The following is a 21,043-nucleotide window of genomic DNA, read 5'->3' on the forward strand; positions in this document are numbered from 1 at the left end:
AAAAAAAAAAAATGTCTGTGCTACCCAGAGCAATATACACATTTTAATGTAATCCTTATTAAAATACCATCAACATTTTTCACAGAGCTGGAACAAATAATCCTAAAATTTGTATGGTACTAGAAAAGACCCTGGATAGCCAAAGAAATGTTGAAAAAGAAAACCAAAGCTGATGGCATCACAATCCTGGACTTCAAGCTCTATTACAAAACTGTAATTATCAAGACAGTATGCTACTGGCACAAAAACAGACACATAGATCAATAGAACAGAATAAAGAACCCAGAAATGGACACTCAACTCTATAGTTAACTAACCGTCAACAAGGGAGGAAAGAATGTCCTATGGAAAATAGACAGTCTTTGCAATAAATAGTGCTGGGAAAATTAGGCAGCCACATGTAGAAGAATGAACCTGGACCATTTTCTTACACCATACACAAAGATAGACTCAAAATGGATGAAAGACTTAAATGGCAGGCAGGAATCCATCAAAATCCTAGAGTAGAACACAGGCAACAACAACTTCTGTGACCTTGACTGCAGCAACTTTTTATTAGACACAACATCTCCAAAGGCAAGGGAAACAAAAGCAAAAATAAACTATTGAGACTTTATCAAGAAAAAAATTTTGCTTTTTATGCAGAGCATAAGGAAACAGTCAACAAAACTAAAAGGAAACTTACGGAATGGGAGACGATATGTGCTAATGACATATCAGATAAGGGGCTAGTATCCAAAATCTATAAAGAATTTATCAAATTCAATACCCAAAGAACAAAAAAATCCAGTCAAGAAATGGGCAGAAGGCATGAGCAGACATTTCTCCAAAGGAAACATGAAAATGGCCAACAGACACATGAAAACATGCTCCATATCACTAGCCATCAGGGAAATACAAATCAAAACTACAATGAGATACCACCTTACACATGTCAGAATGTCTAAAATTAATAAGACAGGAAACAAGAAGTGTTGACAAGGATGCAGATAAAGGGGAACCCTCTTCCACTGTTGGTGGGAATGCAAGCTGGTGAAGCCACTCTGGAAAACAGTATGGAGGTTCTTCATGAAGTTAAAAATGGAGCTACCCTATGACCCAGCAATTGCACTACTAGATATTTACTCCAAAGATACAAATGTAGTGATCCGAAGGGGCAGCTGCACCCCAATGTTCATAGCAGCAGCATCCATAACAGCCAAACTATGGAAAGAGCTGAAATATCCATTGACAGATGAATGGATAAAGAAGTTGTGGTATGTATACAGCGGAATATTACTCCTCTATCACAAAGGATGAATAATTACCATTTACATCAACGTGAATGGAACTGGAGAGTATTATGTTGAGTGAAATAAGTCAATCAGAGAAACACAATTATCATATGTTTTCACCCACATGTGGAATATAAGAAATAGCACAGAGGATCATAGGGAAAGGGAGGGAAAACTGAATGGGAATTCATCAGAGAAGGAGAAAAGCCATGAGACTCTTAACCATAGGAAACAAATTGAGGGTTGCTGTAGGGGAGGTGGATGGGTGGATGAAATAATTGGATGATGGGCATTAGGAGGTCATGTGATGGGTTGAGCACTAGGTGTTATGCACAACTGATGAATTATTGAACACTATGTCTGGAACTAATGATGTACTACATGTTGGTCAATTGAATTTATGTTTAAAAAATAATAAAAGGTAGATCTGATGTGGAGTTGGTGAGAAATGTAATGTCTGACTGAAACAAGAGGTGATTAAATAGATTTATGTTTTAGGACACACCTGAAGAGAACAGAGATGAATGATATAGAGGTAACTATTTTAACGTACTTGAAAGAACAGGAGTTGGGAATGAGGCAAACACAAGCTGGATGCTATTTAATAACTATATATAACACTGGCCAGTTGTTTAAGCCTACGAGCCACAGTTTTATCTGTGAAATTTGTATTAATCAATCAATCAATTTTAACTGGTTAGATGAATTCAATCATATTATGCACATAAACACTTAGCAAGTTGCCTATTATGTTTGAAATTATTACAGATTTTCTGAAAGCAAATCTTAATGGTTGTTTTCATGGGAGCTAGGCCAGTGCCATGCAATCTCCTCACATGTGAAAGGAGGATCTTGGCAAATATTATTCATTGTGGAATTAAAATCTGATGGCTTTCAACTCAGTGTGGCTCACTGAATCGTCTTTCTGCCAGATACCCCACCTGTTTCCATATTATTTCTCAGTTTGGGCTTCATTCTAGTACATATGTAAATGAGGTTGACTGCTCAGAAAAGAGAAATGGATCATTCATTTACTTAGTAAGTATCTACTGAGTGCCTAACATGCACTAAGAACCCTGTTGTGTAGGAAGACACCATAGTGATTCAAACACACAATTTTCTCAAAGAGACTAGAATCTAAAGTTGAAGAACGACAATCAAATCATCATATATGTTAAATCAGTTTTGTGATTTCTCTGAAGGGAAGAGCACAGTGTTTGAAGGAATCTAAAAGAGAGCTGGATTTCACATTAATAAAGTCAGGGAGGGATCCCTGGAGGCTGAAGACATGATGCTTGCACTGAGATTTGAAGACTCATTTGGAATTTACCAGGTGAAGACAAAGGGGAATTTCAATAAGAGAACTTCATATGAAAAGAACACATATAGAAAGTAACATGAAATTACATAGAAGTGGCTGACAAGCAAAATATCTGAAACTTGCAGAGCAGCATAGGTTCTAAGTTAAGAGAGGAACGAGGAAAAGGAGGGCAGAATGAGAACCACTTAATCCTGAGAGCCTCAGAAAATCATTGAAGCATTTTAATCAGGAGTGCTGGATTATATTTCATTGTTTCAGTGTGTGGAATGGAATAAGGAAGGGTGCAGGAGGGTATGAGTAAGACAAGCAGAAGGCCATTTAAAAGTAAAGACAGCAACTGAAGAAAGAGTGGTGAAGATGAAGGTGGAAATCACTAATCATGGGATTAGAGATTGAGACCTCTTTGGAAGATGCAAGAAGAGTTGTTAAATAGGCAACTGTATCTATAAAATTGGACCTCAGAAATGAAGACTGGAATGGTGATGGAAAGGCAGGAGACATACACATGTAGATGGTATTTGAAGTCACGTGCATAAATGAGAACGGATAAGGAAGAAGCAAGAGAAAGAAAAGGAGAAGGGCTGGACAACCTTGAGATCTCACAGTTAGAGGCCAGGAAGAGGGCACTGAGAGTGAGAGACAGGAAATGAACAAAGAGGTAGAAAGGGAAACCAGGAGAGTCCCATGAACTTGTCTTCCAATGTCTAATAACGATCTGAATACCATTTCTGGTTAAAGTTGATCTAATTACTAAGAAACCAGTTAAGGGTAAATAGCAAATTTGCTATAGAAAGTTTCTATATAAAGAAACAACTTGTTGACATCAGCCCTGTATTTGCAACTATTTAGAAAACTTGACTAAATGTAATGAGGTCCACATGATATTTCTACATAACTAGAAACTTTGAAATAGAAGGCAAAATTTCTTTAGTAAAACTATGTTTAACTGAATCAGTTTCTTGCTTATTATTATATATGTATTTTTCTGTTATATTGTAAAATGTTTCTTTTGATGAATCTGTTATTTATTCACTCTTTAGCATGTTAGCTATCATAACAAACCTATGCAAGCAATTTTTAGCTTACATTTCATGACTAATTTAAATCTTACACTGTTGGGGGAATTTGACTTACATATATGTATATATTATATTTATATATATATTGACATCTATCTATCTATCTATATATATCACTAACCTGGTTCTAAAACCAGACATTTCTTCAAAGATCTCTGGTCCCTTTTGGTGGGAATAGAATTTAGAATCCAAAATATAGGTGATAGGTATGTTTATTAGGGCAAATTTTAATGCCAATCTTTGTTCTAGCCCCTGGCAAATATATCAACCAATAAACAAATAAACAAATAAAAATGGTAACTCTTAAATTGAGCTGATTACAAATGGTACAATCTAGGTAAAAATTCTATAGCACTGCCTGCATATGTGACAGGATATTCATTATTATAATTAAACACATCAAAAAATTTAAAATTTGTCAAGCTTGGACTAATTCTCATACAAATTAAACATTTTCAACTTATATTTAGCTAGACTTAACCAGGATTTCAAAATTTTGAAAATCGAGTTTCTTCTCACTTTAAGTGAATTTAAAAATGCTAGATAAATTTAAAATTTTGTTAAACATTAAAAAATACCATTTTTCTAAGAATCTAAATTTCTTTCCCAGGCATGAACGAATTGTACCCTTTGAAATTAATAGCTTGGCTATATACATCTTTTGCTAATAATTAGATGTTTAAGTGTGTGTAAAATATGAATGTATTTTTACCAAGATCTGCACTGTGTTAGACTCAAGCCCTTGCACTAAGATGAGAACATGAAAGTTGAGTCAACAAAATCCAAAATCCGGTTATGATTACATAACACAAAGTCAAAAACTCATTTATTAAAAAGGAATACTTTATGATAAACAGTCGCTCTCTGTCTCTTAATATCCCACCAACCAAGCTTTTATTGCTGTTGCTTATAACTCTTAACAATACTTGATATTATTCAATGATTACATTCATTTTTATAGCGCTTCTCCTCCATTTAAATGTGCTTTTCAGGAGAGCTGGAACTTTTATTTGTCTCCAGCAACTAAATAGCACCTGACCTATAGTAGCTTCTAAATATGTAGTTGTTTGATGAATGAATCAATCATACATAGTGAGGAAAAAAAGGAAATTCCGAGTTGACTGTGATCTGTTGTTGGAAAGATACGTAATGGGAAACTGCATTATGAAAGATCTGGATAGTCAAAAAGAAATTGAGGGAGTGGGGTGAGTATGTGGGGAGAGTAGTTCAGGATATGAAGTTCAGGACAAATAGGTCAGGATATTTATCAAGATAAAGTAATGACCCAAGTTACTAGTCTTTCATATTCTCAAATCAAGTGTTCATATAGATAGAAGAGTGAAGATTTTCACTTTTAGGTTAGATTACTTTTTATCTTAAATGAGTAAAGATTTAAACTGTAATTAGAAATGTAATAAAATTAATGTGTGAGCATGAAACCATTAAGTACTTAAGGGGATTCTGGATTACAAGTGGACATCAAATTTTAAAAAAGAAAAGAAAAAAGAAGACTAACAGGTTGTAACATCATGGTATGTGATTTTTATACATGCAAAAGAAATAAAAAAGAATGATATCTATATACATTGCACTATGTACACACACACATACACACACATTGTTGGGATTTTGTATGTTTTTTATAGAATTTAAATCATTTGTCTCCACACAAATCTAGTCACCCTGGCCAATCTTCAGGCAGCCATAATTAAAGTTTTTCACTCTTCTTCCTATTTCCAGAAGGCCAGTATCTCTACCTCACTGATTGTGAATATATTATTTCCTATAACTGGAAAACACTTTTCTTTTTCCTGTTTTGTTTGTTGGTTTTGTTTCTAATCTGGTGCCATTTGAGGAGTATGCAGTATAATCAGAGGATCAATATTGTTCCAAGATTACAAATAAGAAATCATGGCAGATGTCCAAACAAGTCATCCATACACAAGGGGACTCTCAGGGCATAGGCAATGTTCAGAAACTAAGAAGAACACAGGAGAGGGATTTCAAAGGAAGTTGCTTGAAATAACAGCTCTGGCTTTTTATAGGTTGTCTTCGACCTATAAAAATGGAGCTGAAATAGAACAAATAATAGAGCTAACAGTAGCCGAGCATGGTCCAGAGCAAGTATAATCTAAAAGTAGGCGGTTGAATCATTGTGTACAGATGATTCTAAGCATTCCTGCCTGCTAGGGAGGGGGTTGCTGAAAGAGGGTGAGAAATGTTTTTGGCTGAAGTTGCCAAGGTGGAATTAAAATTTCTAAACCCTGATTATTGGAGAGGAAAGATACAGATTCTTTAAGTGTGCATGGAGTTCTTCATTAATAAGGTGAACAATATATGGAAAACTGTATCTTATTTTTTGTCCATAAAATAGTAATTACATCATTTCAGAGGCAATTTATGGAAGGGAAAAACTAAAAACCTTCTTTGTAAAGGCATCCCTCTTTCCTTCATACATCTGCTATGCCATAAGGACTACAAATGCTTCAATCATGGCATTTATCACATTACATTGCAATTATATATTTATATGCCTTTGTGAGATAGCATTGACCTTGCCTTATTCACTTTTTTTTTTCAATTCTAAGGCTGAGCAGAGTATCAGCATAGAAATGCATAGAAAGCATTAGATGTGCTTTTACAATCAATGAATTCTGTTTGCAGATATAAAAACATGGCAATTGTGCAAGAGGAAAGGTCACTTTTAGAGATGATGTTTAAGTGCTATGAGAATGAAGCCCAGAAACTGCCATTGACATTCAGAACATTTGGTTTCAGGGAATCCTGTGATTTATGAGTGAGAATGCCAGAAATAGCTTTTATGAACAAGGTGCAGGTATGAATCATTCTGTGTTTGCTACCTAGTTCATTAACAGTTGCGAGTAGAGGAGGAAGGTTCATGAGGTATTTTGTAATGGTAGTTGAAAGAAAAAGCTTCCACATAATTCATTTTCCCCAAGGTATTATCTTAAGGTTACCAAGGTTTTTGCTAAGATTATAGAGAATAGCATGTTTGCTCTGGAAATATGCAAACACTGGATTGATATTGCTGGAAGCTCTTCCATGAACTTAGAGAAATTTCCTTTTGTCACTGCAAAGAAAAGTATAAAAGATTTTAAGTAAAGAAAATTAATTTAAGTACTGGGAAGTATTTCCTGAGATTTGATGCCATGAGATATTCTGATTCCATAAAGTTCTAGCACATATTCTCCAGATAAAGGGATTATAGTTATGTCTCAGGACATTTTTTTTTAATACATAAGAATTTTCTTTCTCCCTATGTGTGGGGTAGTATATAAAATGTACTATAATTAGATATATAAATTTTAGCATTTTACTATTGTTAATTAATGCATTATTTTATTTGAACATAATTCTCTTTCACCAAGATTGCAAAATCCTCAGTTGGAATACAGAACGCCCTTTTGCTGGATCTATATGATTCCCAAGACATAACTTAATTAGGCATTGATTCAACAAATCTTTATTGAGTGTGTGCTTTGAGTGTGTATGTCTATATACAGCATATAATTTATATTATTTACTATATAGAATATATATTACTATATGTAGTACATGTTGTACTATATATTATATGTGTATATATGTAACACCATATATATTATTGCCAGTTAGTTTTTAATAAGATATTCTTCAAAGAATGTGTGGCTATTAGAAGAAACAGATCTTAGTTTTTTTTAAATAAGCAAATTTTGCATTATGTCAAATAATCACTAACCAGGAAAATATTGCTTAAAATGTAAAATGTCTGGATAAATTGTTTTCATCTACTTTGACGGGATAATTTCAATCAGCAAAAGTCTTTCTTTTTTAGAAAAAAAATCATACTAGCAAATTTTATAAATGATTCACTAGAGCTATGTAAAAGTTACTTCACTCCTTAAAATAGTCCAACATATTTTCCAGATATATGATCTGAACAAAAATAAATTAACTATCTGATAACAATTATTGGTTAAAAAATTGGATTTATTTAGGTTTTAACTCATATTCCTTTGATATTTGAGACTATTAAAGAAGTCTATGAACAAAGTAACAGTAGCAGGGGATATATTTAACTTCGTCTCTATTTTTCTCACACTCTTTCTGTCATAGCAGTGGTTTTGAACAATCCTGTGTTGTGTTGGGACTGAACTGACGAGGCTTATTTTCATCAGATTACACACCTAGCAAGAATCTGATCACGTTTTTATCTACAAAATGAAGTATACTACTGTACTATTTAAAGAAGTATTGTTTGGATACCTACCTGATGATTTTATAACTGGGTCTGGCCACAAATAAACCAACATATGTGGTCAAGAGAGCATCACTGAACCTCTCTCACTCTACTGTGCCTACCTTGGGCATTATGAAGTGCTAAGATTTGGTCCTTTTGTTCTTCCAACTTTGAAGACTCCTATCTCCTGTGCTTTTTGCAGGTACCAGTCTTAAGTGACAATTTCCATAATTAAAAAAAAAAAAGAAAGAAAATCCTGTAGCTATCTAGAAGTGGCATTCACATCTGAATGGGACCTCAAAGGTCATCTAATCTAGACTCACTTTGAATGTTTGAGTTCCTCCTACAGTATGCCGGCCAAGGGGTAGTTAAGCCACTGCTCGAATGCCTTCAGTGACACAGTAGGTCATTGCTTGAGAAGCAGCACTAGCTTTGCCTCAACCCTGGCTACATGTTTATTCTTCTGAGACCAAATGTATTTCTTGGTAATTCTCCTCCCATGGTTTCTAACTCTATCCCTTAACTCCAAGCATGCTGAGTGGGTCTAACTCTGACTCACTCCTTGCAACAGTCCCTGAGATATTTGGATATGACCTTGGTTCCCTAGGGAAGGCAGCAGCCCTGACAGTGATGACCCATCAGGAGGCCACAGCCTGTATGTAGTTCTTGAGGTATGAGGGTTTGGGAGATGGAGGAGGTACCAAGGTACCTCTGGGAAATGGGAGGGTAACATGAAGGTCCGCACCACCTGGGAAGGTCCCATAAGGATAGATGAAAGGAAACAGAACGTGCTAGGTGAGAAGTTCAAAAGCATATCTGGCTGACTTCACAGTTTGTCTAAGACTATATGTAAACTTTATCATGTTGAAGTGATACTTTATTTAATGATGTTATGCATTACTATTTGTCTCTTCTTCCAATAAGAACACCCAAAACCATTTGCAGAGCTCAAGGTAAAATCAAATATAATTCAAAACTGGCTACCAGGTCCATGTGCCAACAAGAAAAAAAATAGTGGTCAAGGACTTGTACTCTGGGGTCAGGCTACCTCAATTCAAATCTGAAATCTACTATACAGGCTATCTGATCTGTAGGTCTTAATATCCTCATTTATAAAAGGAGGTTAACAATAGAACCTCTGCATCTAATAGCTGTATGGGTTAAATGAACTAATATACTCACTGTGTATTCATTTCTTTCAATGTTATTATAAGTCTTCTATAAGCCAGGTATCCTGTAGACAGGAAGGAAGCAGAATCTTAAATTTGTTCCTGAATATTAGGCAAATAATATTATACCATCCTTGTCTGTGATATTCTACTTGGTTAATATTTCCAATAGCTTTATATTAAACCAAAGATTTGGGGAGTGAAGTGAACTAGTTCCAGAATTTGTGATGAATTAATTTAGCAAACAAACCCTTCATGGCTCCATCAGAGAACTGATGTGTTTTAGTTAGGCAGTGAAGAGAAGAAATTTTTTTGCTACTAAATTTTGTGTCATATTTTCTTTGTTGTTTACTAGGCTGTCTTTTTTTTTTTTAAATAAACCCCTAAAAAATCTTGCTTTTAATTTCACATCTTTTATAAGAAGGAATGTTTAATATTTTTGAGAAAAAATATCTAGAGCTGAATTAAATTGATTGAAATACATAAAATACATGAAAAGTTTTATAGTTTTTATCTTGCGTTATCAAGTTCATTTATTTCAATTGCAATGAGGTTCTCTCTCTTATAAACAATGTTTCTGGAGTTGAATGATGTCTGTGGAGAAGAAGGAGGAAAAAACCCTGCAAACTCAGTTTATATCCTTAACTTCTCCAGTAAATATCATGTTTCATGATATTTACAGATCAGCATTAATGCCTATTGGTTTTGTTTTCTTAAGGAAGAAGTCAAAGACAAAATATCCTCTTACTGGCTTTCCTATTGTGTCAGACTGAAAAACTGTAGTATTTGTGGTTAGAATATCACTACCTATTTTTAACATTTCAGTGGCAACTCTTGTGATTATTTTTTTCATAAGAAAATACATGGTTACCAGGCTTTAAGTATGTAGTTCAAGTATAAAGAATAATTGGGTACTAAGGCTTGCAAAGACTTGTGGAAAATGAAGAAAAGAGATAAAGTATGAGACTATACATTCTTATGTTTTTAAGTGACTTTAAACTGAAGAAAGGGCAATTTCCTTATCAGTGCCAAAGAAGAGGCCAATAGTCCTTGCCCTCTTCCTCAACCAAGACCCAGAAAACTACAGTAAATTGTATCTTACTGTTCTCATAGATAGAATGCAAATATTCATAAAGGTCCATAACATAGACATTTGCCCTTATGTTGCAAAAGAGCTCAAATATATGAACAAGGGAAGAGAATTTTGTATTTGACCATGAATGCCACATTAAAAAGAGGTGATCCAGTTACATCTTACAACTTTTTTAATATGACAGATTTACTGTTTTGGAGTAGTTTCTCTACTCCTTTTGGAAGCTTGCCTTGCAGTCTTTCTCCTGGCACATGGAGAGAAGGGCACTGGTGGAGAGTTCTACTTAGAACCTAGTCAAGTCTCATTGTACCTTTTTATCAGTGTCCACAGTCTTTTAACCATGTTACTCAGCCTAAGATATCTTGAGTGTACAACTCTTTAAAGCACTGTAAGAAGTTTTCAAAATCATCAATTTCAACCATAATGTGGTCAAAAAGTCAAGCGAGCTCCATGTGGGCAATGTAGCATGAATGGTAAGGACATAAGTAGGGTAGTAGTTGCAAACTTGCACTACTACTTAGACATTTGACTTGGGCAAAGCTGTTTTTACAACTCACTAGGCTTCTTTACCCTCCTCATTTACCTAATGATCCCCAAGAGCCAATGGAGTCTTCCTAGAATAATTTTCCCCAATGCATAAAATAGCACACATAGAATTTTAAAAAATTGAAGACAGGCAATGCAGTTCTAAAAACATCTGTGATCCAGATGTTTATGAAACAATTCTTCCCAGAGTTGTAAGACTCATGGCCTGTCACTTTCGGAAAAGGTGTTTCTGGGAATGAGTTATTGCCATTGTGACATAAGGGATTCCTAGAGAAGAGAAGCAAATATCTGCCATTAAATCCAGAGATGTCTCTTTGTTCGACCCTTCTGTAATAAAGGGCTAAAGGGCTTTCATGGCTACTAACATTAAGATGGATTTTCACTAGCACTCACAGGCACACACACACAGGCACATACAAATAAAAATAGAGTAGTTGTGAAGTAGACACCAAGGTCAATACCAGATGTGTTACAATTGTCAGGATGTGCACTGTAGAATAGGGCACTATAAAATCATGTGATAAGGCCAGCTGCATGTATAGAGTAGAGCACCCTCGGTGTCAGATGGAATGGGTCCTTTGAATAAGGGAAGTAAGATGAATAGGATTTAGAAAGTAGTACAGAAAGAGAACTCATCAAAGGTGGCAGAGGGGAAAACATAAAAATCATCCATGTATGGATTTGTAGGCATTCCAATTTCTACCAGGTACACATGACCGTTAAGGGCTTTCTAAGATAAGGAAGCGGCATGAAGCAAAATATAACTTAACTATACATTAAGTCAGAAGGTACTTATGCAATAAGATCTGTTTATAATATTTATCATTTATCTTAATAGTAACTGGCTATTTTATGCCCGGGATACAATTCTAAAACATTCAAAGCAAAAAACAAGCACTTTGCCTGTTTGATAGTCTTACTTATTCACAGGCCGATGGATTGTGTTGAATTCCCTGTTGTTTCCTTTTGCTTTCTTGACAGTGAAGAAAACCAAAACCTCATAAAAAAAGTAAAACACTACCTCTCAGATAAAGATTTTCTCCTCTTCTCTCCCTTTCCCCCAATAAATGCTGCTCAAACCACAACTGAACTAGTTGCACTCAAATATGTCAGAATACTTCTTTATTTCCAACTATGCACATATTTTCAAGATGAAAATCTATAAGGAATGATTTGTGCAGCAGCCCTTACAATAGCCCCCAAACTTGACAATTTCCTTTTGACTGAGGATCCAAGGTGTTGCATAGCTTTTCAATCTAATACGACTCCTGGATGGCAGGAGAGACACCACATTCCCCCTTTAACTCAGGCTGTAACTTGAATTCCAGCTGGGAACTGACCCTCCCTCTTATTCTCTTCCTTCCATTTTCAGATTCTAGAATCTAGTCTTGAAAGCCAGTCCTTGATAGTTGCTTTTGCATTCTGTCCTCTTTTGTTTTGCTTTGTTTTGCTTTGTTTTATAATATTTTGGCAAAGGATTAAACTCCAGCAACCTCTAGAGACATGTCCACTCGGCCCACACATAGGTCAGTATAGATTAGGAAATAGCAGCACCCAGAACTAGTCTGTCAGTGGTTTCTGTGTCCAAATTTGTTGCAACATATGCCCATGTCAATTTGTATGAGGCTTTGATCTTGATTTTTCCTTGTGACATGAAAACATTGTACAATTGTGAGAGCATGTCTGGCTCTATTCCTGTGAATTTGTCATGCCACACATCTGCTAATACTGAGTATTCAGGAGGATTGGAGGTTGTCTTATGACCATCAGGTAGTATTGTAAAAAGTAAATTTAGGAGATTGAAAAAAAACAAAACAAAACCTTTTTTTTTTTTTTTTTTTTTTTTTTGGTGTGCACTACATCTTTCCAATCATTTGAAAAGCTTCTTTTATGTAAAACAGGATCAACCTTAGCTTTTAGTTTTGCACTATCATATTGTTAAGTTCCTTTCAACTTTAAACAACTTTGAAGCTTATTGGTGTTCTTTCCGAGTTCAAAGTAGAGTATGTTCCTTACTCATTAAATAGCATTAATACTTTCTTTCCAAAAAAAATATAAATATAAGTTGGTTAGTAAAATAGAGAATACTATGTACTACCTCTACAAGAAAACAAGCATGGTATTAACAATAGAATTGTGTCTTCTCACGGAAGGATAATATTGTTTATTTAAACACTAAGTGGGAAAGGAACTATCCTTACATACAAAAAAAATATAAGGAAATAACCTCTAGGTTACAACTGAATGCCTATGAAATGTGTTAAAATAAATATATTTTTTCCAACAGGCGTGCCCAATCCAGCCATAACATTTACAAATTGCTCCTGATATTTTAAACAAACTTAAGTTCAAAACTTCCTGTTTACCTTTTGACACTACTGAAAACACCGAATCTCAAATCTAAGAGACATTATGTATACCATTGCTAGAGTTCTTGCAAAGTATGTTTGCAGCACTATGTCATATTAGTTGTGAAAGGCTATGCATAATTCACATGAAAATAGATATAACAGTCACTTTAAAGGTATTTGAAACTGTAATGGACGAGATTCTTTAGATGGGATATGTTCTAAGGAGTCAGAATTTTTGTATTCAGTCTGACTCTAAAAATTCATTCAACAGACATGATTGAGCAACATCTACATGCCAGGCTCTGTGATAGATGAAAAAGACATCGTCTCTGGCCTTGATGTACCCATAGTCTACTGGAATAAATATTTACAGGAGCAATTGAAAAAAAAATAATATTCCAAGTGCTATCATGGAGGTTTCCATGGGGTCTTAAAAGAGGAGCATTAGAGAGAATGGCCTGAGGATGGGGATGAAAAGGTGAGAGGAAAAAAAACAATACTCAAAGAAATTAAAGACTTCAAAGAAGGTATGATTCATCAAATGAGTGCCATTGGTTTTGGAAAGAGCAGTTGAATGACAATAAGAAAGCTGAGGCTGCATCTGTCACTTCATAGAAGTGATCTTGGAAATAACAGGCAACCCTTTGAGATATGTCATTTGTAAATTGAGGTTAATACTGGTCATATCAATCATTCATTATAAAGATCAAACAAGACCAGTAATACAAGTTGCCTAGCAGAAAACCTAACACATAGTAACCAACCAATAAGTTTTCTTTCTTTCCTCCACCACTGAAGAGATGAGTGAATGGGCTTTCGGATAATTATAGCCACCAACCATGGAATCTTCCAGATGAGCCAGATGAGGCCCCCGACACTGAGGAAGAGTGGCACATCATCTGTTATGCCTTGTCCAAATTTTTGTCCCTCAAAGTCCATAGACATAGTAAATGATTGTTTTGTACCATACATTTTAGGTAACTTATTATCCAGCATTAGATAACTATAACACTCTTCACTCACAAACCTTAACTCTAAGCCTGATTGATTCATAGAGACTGGCAATGAATAAGCTCATGCAACATGAATGTAGTCTTGTAAGTACAATGTTTGAACAAGACTGGAAAGGTTGAGGTGCCTAATAGCAAATGGCTTAAATATGCACTTAGAGTCTCATGTCAATACAAAGATCATAAAGATAGGACTTGGAGAAAAGGCATGAGCCAGGAATGGAAGGTCTCAGTGTTGGTGCAGTAAGATTTAGGATTGCAAGTCTGTGTGGTCAGAGAATAGAATGTTAAAGATTAAGACTCAGCGATGAACTAATTTTACCTAATCAAAAGTTTTCTTATCTTTAAAAGATGCCGTGAAGTTAACTCAGTTGGAATTTATAAGGACTTTTGAATACATTAGAAGAGAGTTATTGAAGAAAAGGGTATTATTAGCAATGTAGATTTTGTAATGGCATTTATTATTGCTCACAGTAACAAATAATGATAATATATCTCTCTTAACTCTTTGCCATACTCAAAGCTGTTCAGCAGAACATTTTTCCTACTTTATTGTTCAAAAATAATTGAGATGAAAACACAGGAACAATGCCACCAGCATCAGTCTCCTGTCAGGATAATCAACTACAGCACATCAGGGAGTAACCAGAAGCATGTTCTTAAAATAATGATTCTTATTGTCTGTCTTTAGTGTGGGAAAACAATGCCAAAAATAGCTGATATTTGCAAAAGTGACCTGAATGAGATATTTAACAACCTGCAATATGAGTGCCAACTAACTTTCAGACTATGCATTATGAAAAAAAAAAAAAAAAAAACAGAAATTACCATACAATATGCCACCTAGTAACTACAGTTCCTTTTCACAACATCAGTAATTGTACAATGCTTCTGAAAAATAAATCTATCCAAAATAGAAAAACACTTAGCACAGAGGCCAGGTGAATCCAGGTAAGCATGTTTGGTAGTAGACAAGGACAAGTGATGAATTAAAACAAAAAGAAAATTCTGGGGAAAGGGACTGACATTAACTCTGAGAATAAGAGTCAGGAAAGAGAAATAGATGATTGAGAATAAAGTTTCAGGGTGAAGGCTTCACATTGAACAAGAAACTATTATTCTCTTACGTCAGTGAAGAAAGAAGAACTATAAATGAATTTAGAGATACACTGAGTGAGGAAGTTGATGGGAGTGAATCACAAATGCTGTCCTCTGCCATCTCAAGAAAAATGTTAACAGACATGATTGAGCAACAACTACACACCAGGCTCCATGATTCAGTCACAAAGGCTAAGCATTCTACAAAAGCTCTTATGTGTCAAGAAGACTGTTAAGAATAACCTCAGAACAGAATTGTGGAAGAAATTCTATGTGATCAATAATATATAATTCTCCAATATCCAAAAATATATGGTCAAACTGAAGTAAATGTTGAAGACAAGTTTCTAAGGGAAAAGGAAAGATAAAAAGAGATAGTATGTAGTGAGAGATAGGATGTATTGTAGTGGAATGTAGTGCATCTCTGAGGATAACATATCAGAAGTATTGTTTATACTCAAGAAAAGCTTGTGCAACTCTAAGTGTTGGCCGTTCCTATGCTGAAAGATGTTCTTTCTAGTCAGTTTGAAATTCTGTGATTTTTAGACACTGTGTACCCTAAAGAGGATCAGTGCCCTAGCCAAAAATATTATCTGTCAGTTAACTATGCAGATACCCAATGTTCTTTGAGATTATCGCAAGATAGCTGTCCACTAGAAACACACCATATAGAATGATCCAGCCAATTTTCTCTCAAATAATTTGATATCAAGAAATAAAGAGGAATCATGGAATAGATATAGTAGTAGAAATAAAATTTTTAGTTGCAGAAAAACAGGAGAAAAAGAAATAGAAACAAATCCAGGGACAGTCAGTATTATCTCTTGTCTGGTTAGTGCAATAACCTCTTCCTTGGCCTCTCTGCTTTGATGTTTGGCACCCTATGGTCTGTCTCAATGTGACAACCAGTGATTCTTTTCTATGATAAGGATTATTTCACTTCTTTACTTCAGACTCTACCAAGGTCTCCCATTTCACTAAGAATAAAAACATGAATGCTACCAAGGTTTCACATGATCTGGCCCTGTTAATTCTCTGAACCATCACCTGCTGTGCTCCCCCCCCCACCACAGCTTTCTAGACACTTTGTGCTCCTCACTGTTCCTTGAACACACTGTGCAAACTCCTTACACGGAGACCCTTGCACTGACTGCTTTCTCTGGAGGAAATTCTCTCCAGCCAGCTGTCTGCGTGTCTGAAGCCTCATCTACTTCTAATTTTCTTTAAAAGCTATCTTCTTGATAAGGCCTTCAATGATAACCATTTCATAAATTTTAACTAGCTCCCACAATTTCTATACTCCTGATTCCCTTTATCCTGACTCACTTTTTATTTTTCTATAGAGTTTAATAATTTTAATATTCAGAATAACTCAGTTATTTATTATGTCTACTACGACTGTTTATCTCTACATCCTAGAATATAAATTCACAAAGGCAGTGATTTTTTTAATGTTTTAATCACCAATGCATCCCAAGTATGTCAATGCATATCTGGCATTCACTAGACACTTTAGGAATATTTGACAAATGAAAGAGATTTATCTTTCCTTGATGCTCCAAATAAAAGAAAAATATAAATTTATTCAACTAAAAATAAGCAGGCACAGGTTTCCCAAGGATATATTTACAGCTTTTGAAAAATACATTGTCAATTTGTATTCAAGATTACCCTAAATAAATAACCAATAAATTCCATTCCAACTTTTTGGAAGAAATAATTGCTGTGGCAGAATCATGTAGATAGCTCCAAAAGTCTGTGCTCTCTCTGACTGTGGCTAAGAAGAAACTATCCAGCCAGCAGTTACAGTCCTTTGCCATGGGACTTTTAGTGAAAGTAATATGTATCATTCCCAAAATCAGATGGCTAAGTGAGTGCACTTATTTCCAAGCCATTTCTTTATATGTTTGTCAGCTAGGAGTAGAGAATTCTGGAACACTAAAGGATAGTATGTGATGAGATAAATTGTCCTGGATCCCCGAATCACTTCATAGAGGGAAGCCACTTGTGAATCATTAATACCTGCATTTGAATGTTAGATAAGTGAGGAATACATACTTAATGTGTTAAGTCATTGAAATTTGTGGATTTATTTGGTATACCAGATGGCATGACCTTAAATGCAAAAAAGAATTTAGTTAGGATATAGAGTTGGGCATCACAAGTTTGTATATGATTACAACTACAGAATTCATGATCTTACAGAACTATGCAATTCAAGTTCCCAATCAGGAAAAAAAAATTTCCCAAGATGAACTACTGTTGCTTAGTGATATTTGTACACTAATCACTAATTTGACTACAGTCAAATGGTTATGAAATCTATTCATAAGAACAAGATACATAGAAAGTCTGATTTTACAACCAAATTAATATGGCATATAAATATAAGAAAAAATAAATGTAATAGATGAATTAGATGAGTGTGGTTGTTTGGAGGCCCTGGTAAAGGCTTCAGCCATGTTTAGTACACATGAGGGATTAGTAAAAGGTTACATAAAGAAGTCATATATGAAAGAAGCTCTAGTTTATGACTCTGAAAATAGAATAATAGAATACTTTCATGTTACTCACAGAATCAGAAGAAAATGATCTATCTTCTCAAAGGTTAGTGACAACAGAGAAAAAGACTTAATTTCAGTAATAAAGTGTATTTTCAACAGAAATGTTGCAATTATTGAGAAGAAACATCTCTTTATGATGAAATAATTTCTAAAGAGTGAAATTGGTGTGGAATGGCAGAATTCTGTCATAGTGATCTCTAGAAGAAGAAATGTGGAGTTCAATGGCTTATCTGAGTGGAAAGAAGCAAAAAGAAGAAAACTAAATGAATGGACGTTTGCCTGTAGAACCAGAAGCAATTAAGGTCTTGATTTCTTCAATTAAAAGGAGTCAAAATTCAAGTTTTCATGAGGTAAAATATCTTCTATGTTAACCTGAAATTTTACTTTTTTTTTTTTTTAAGATTTTATTTATTTGAGAGAGAGAGAGAGAAAGAAAATACTGGTAGGGCAGAAGGAGGGGCAGAGAGAGAAGGAAAAGGAGACTCCCTACTAAGAAGGGAGCCAGACATGGGGATCCATCCCAGGACCCTGGGATCATGACCTGAGCCAAAGACAGGTGCCACCAAATGATCCACCCAGGTGACCCTCAAATTTTAATAAATATGATAAAATGAGTATAGCTGCACAATAGGATTTTGCTTTAATTATTTGGTCATGTCCCCAGTACATTCTGATTTCCTTAACAAATGGAATATATAATCCATATTATTGTAATTATATGCTTACTTATGTCTCTCATTTTGGGGTACGTCATCCCTTTGTGAACATAATGATGCTTAGAATGTATTTTAAAAATAATAAATGACTAGAAGGATGTATGATTTGATGAATATCTCTTAGAACATGCAAAATGAACTGATGACAGACCTTATTCTCAGACAGATACAAAGAGAATTCACAAACTCATTTTTCAGATTCTAACCTGGGTCCCTTCACTTTCTGAGTTTTAAAGTTTCAAAAAAAAAAAAAAAAGAACAAGAGCGTCCCCACCTCAACCTAGCACAGTATGAATGCTTTTTCTCAATATGATCTTCTGCTTAAGAGAGGAAATTCCTAACCTTTTGTAAAGGAATGTACTACGATCAGAGGAATTAGTTTGTATAAAGACTTGGAGATGTCACAGCTATTTAAAATTTAAGAAGATGGAAAATACAAAATTACATGGTAACAAACTACAATTTTAGAAACATCTATAGATCAAAAGTTAGAAGATGTGAATTCTAGCTAATACTGTACCAGATAATTACAATGACATTTCACCATTTAGAACTTATATGTTTATAAAAAATGAAGAAAAATAACACAGCAAATATTCTGCAGTAGTAATTTTTAGGTAATTAATCTGCTAACAATGATTAAGTTTATGTTCTGAGAGTCATGAAAAACTCTTCAATTCAGTACTTAATTAAGTTTTGGATAGTAACTAAGATTTATTATGTCCACTATTTTATAGCTATGGAAGCTGAAGCTTACCAAGTTAAATAATTAGTGCAAGCAATGCTACTAGTCATGCTGGATGAAGATTCGAAGTCAGTCTCTGACATCAGACCCTGAGATTTTAACCACTAGACAGCACTGGTTCTCTAATGCTAAAAAATATATGTGAAAATATTCCTTCTCACTATATGTGCCCATGAGAGTCACATTTAAATCACCATGGATAGCTACATGCAATTTAGGTACTCATTGTTCTACTTAAACTGTTGCCAAAACCAAAACCAAACGGAACAACTGTTTCCATTGCCTCCATCTCTAATATCTACCTATATAGACAAATGCTATTTATCATTCAAGACTTAGGGCAAATACAATTTCCTTTATGAAGAAACCCCAGTTCACAAATACTTAAAAAAAGTCCTTAAATAATCATTACTAACACTTTAAAAAATAACTTCTATAAAAGTAGTACCTCCTTTGGCTAAGAGGTTTTAGCCAAAATTGGACAATAGTCCTATTATCTAATAGGACTGTGATTGCCTAGAGGGCAGGAAAGATGTCATGAGCATCTTTTTCTTTTTTCCAGGTCTAATGAGATATAATTGACAAAAATTATATGTATTTAGATGTAGAATATGATGTTTTGATATAGGTATACATTGTGAAATGATTACCTCAATCAAGCTACTTAACATATCTACCTTAGTTACCTTTTGTGTGCATGTGTGGTGAGAACACTTAAGATCTACTCTTAGCAAAATTCAAGTATAAAATACAGCATTATTAACTATAGTCACCAAGCTGTACTTTAGACCACCAGAACTTATTCATCCTGCATAACTGAAACTTTGTATGCTTTGACCAGTATCTCCCCATTTCCCCCTACTCCAGGCCCCTGAAACCACCATTCTACTCTCTGCTTTTATGGATTTGACTTTTTTGCACTAGACATAATAGTAAGATCATGTACTTATCTTTCTATGTCTGGCTTATTTCACTTAACATAATATTCTCCAGGTTCATCCATATTGTCACAGATAGCAAGATTTCATTCTTTTAAAAGCTAAATAATGTTCCATTGTGTACATATACATGCATATAATGGAATATACATTATGTATGTAACTATGTATATTATTATATACACAATGGAATATATACACATAAATTTTTTATCCATTCATCTGTCCACAACACCTAGTTTGTTTCCATATTTTGCCTATTATGAATAATGTTTTAATGAACACAGCAGTGCAGATTTATCTTCAAGGTACCGGTTTCAATCTACTTGGATATATACCCAGAATTGGATTGTTGGATAATATGGTAGTTCTATTTGTAATTTTTTGAGGAAATTGCATACTATTTCCATAATGGCTGTACCAATTTTCATGCCCACTAACACTACAAAGGTTTTTAGTCTTCTTTCTCATTATATGGGGCTTTGCTCATAATAGGTAGGTGCTCAATGAATGATTATGGTATTATGGAATAATTTTGAAAAAGTGTAAATCCCAAGTAAACAAAAGAATTGTCAATAGTCATATGTTTATTAATGATTTAAACTATTTTGAGAATTCAGAATTTTAAAAATATATATTATGCATATTCCATAAAATGAAGTATATACTAGTCCCATTCTGCCATAAAGAAGAAGAAAGTCTGATGAAAACTTCCTCAATAAGACTATCAATTTATAATCTAAATATTAAGACAAAAAAATCATTGCTCCATGTCCTAGTTTACAGTCAATTAAAAAAATTCTTCAGTTATTGAATAAATAAAAAGGAAAAAGAAAAGATGTTCTGTCTGCTAATGCTAGGAAAATTGGCTTCACAGCTGGCTGACTGGTTCATTTGGC

This window comes from Enhydra lutris, unplaced genomic scaffold, assembly GCF_002288905.1.
Source record: "Enhydra lutris kenyoni isolate GAN:26980312 unplaced genomic scaffold, ASM228890v2 scaffoldscaffold8, whole genome shotgun sequence".
Classification (NCBI taxonomy): domain Eukaryota; kingdom Metazoa; phylum Chordata; class Mammalia; order Carnivora; family Mustelidae; genus Enhydra; species Enhydra lutris.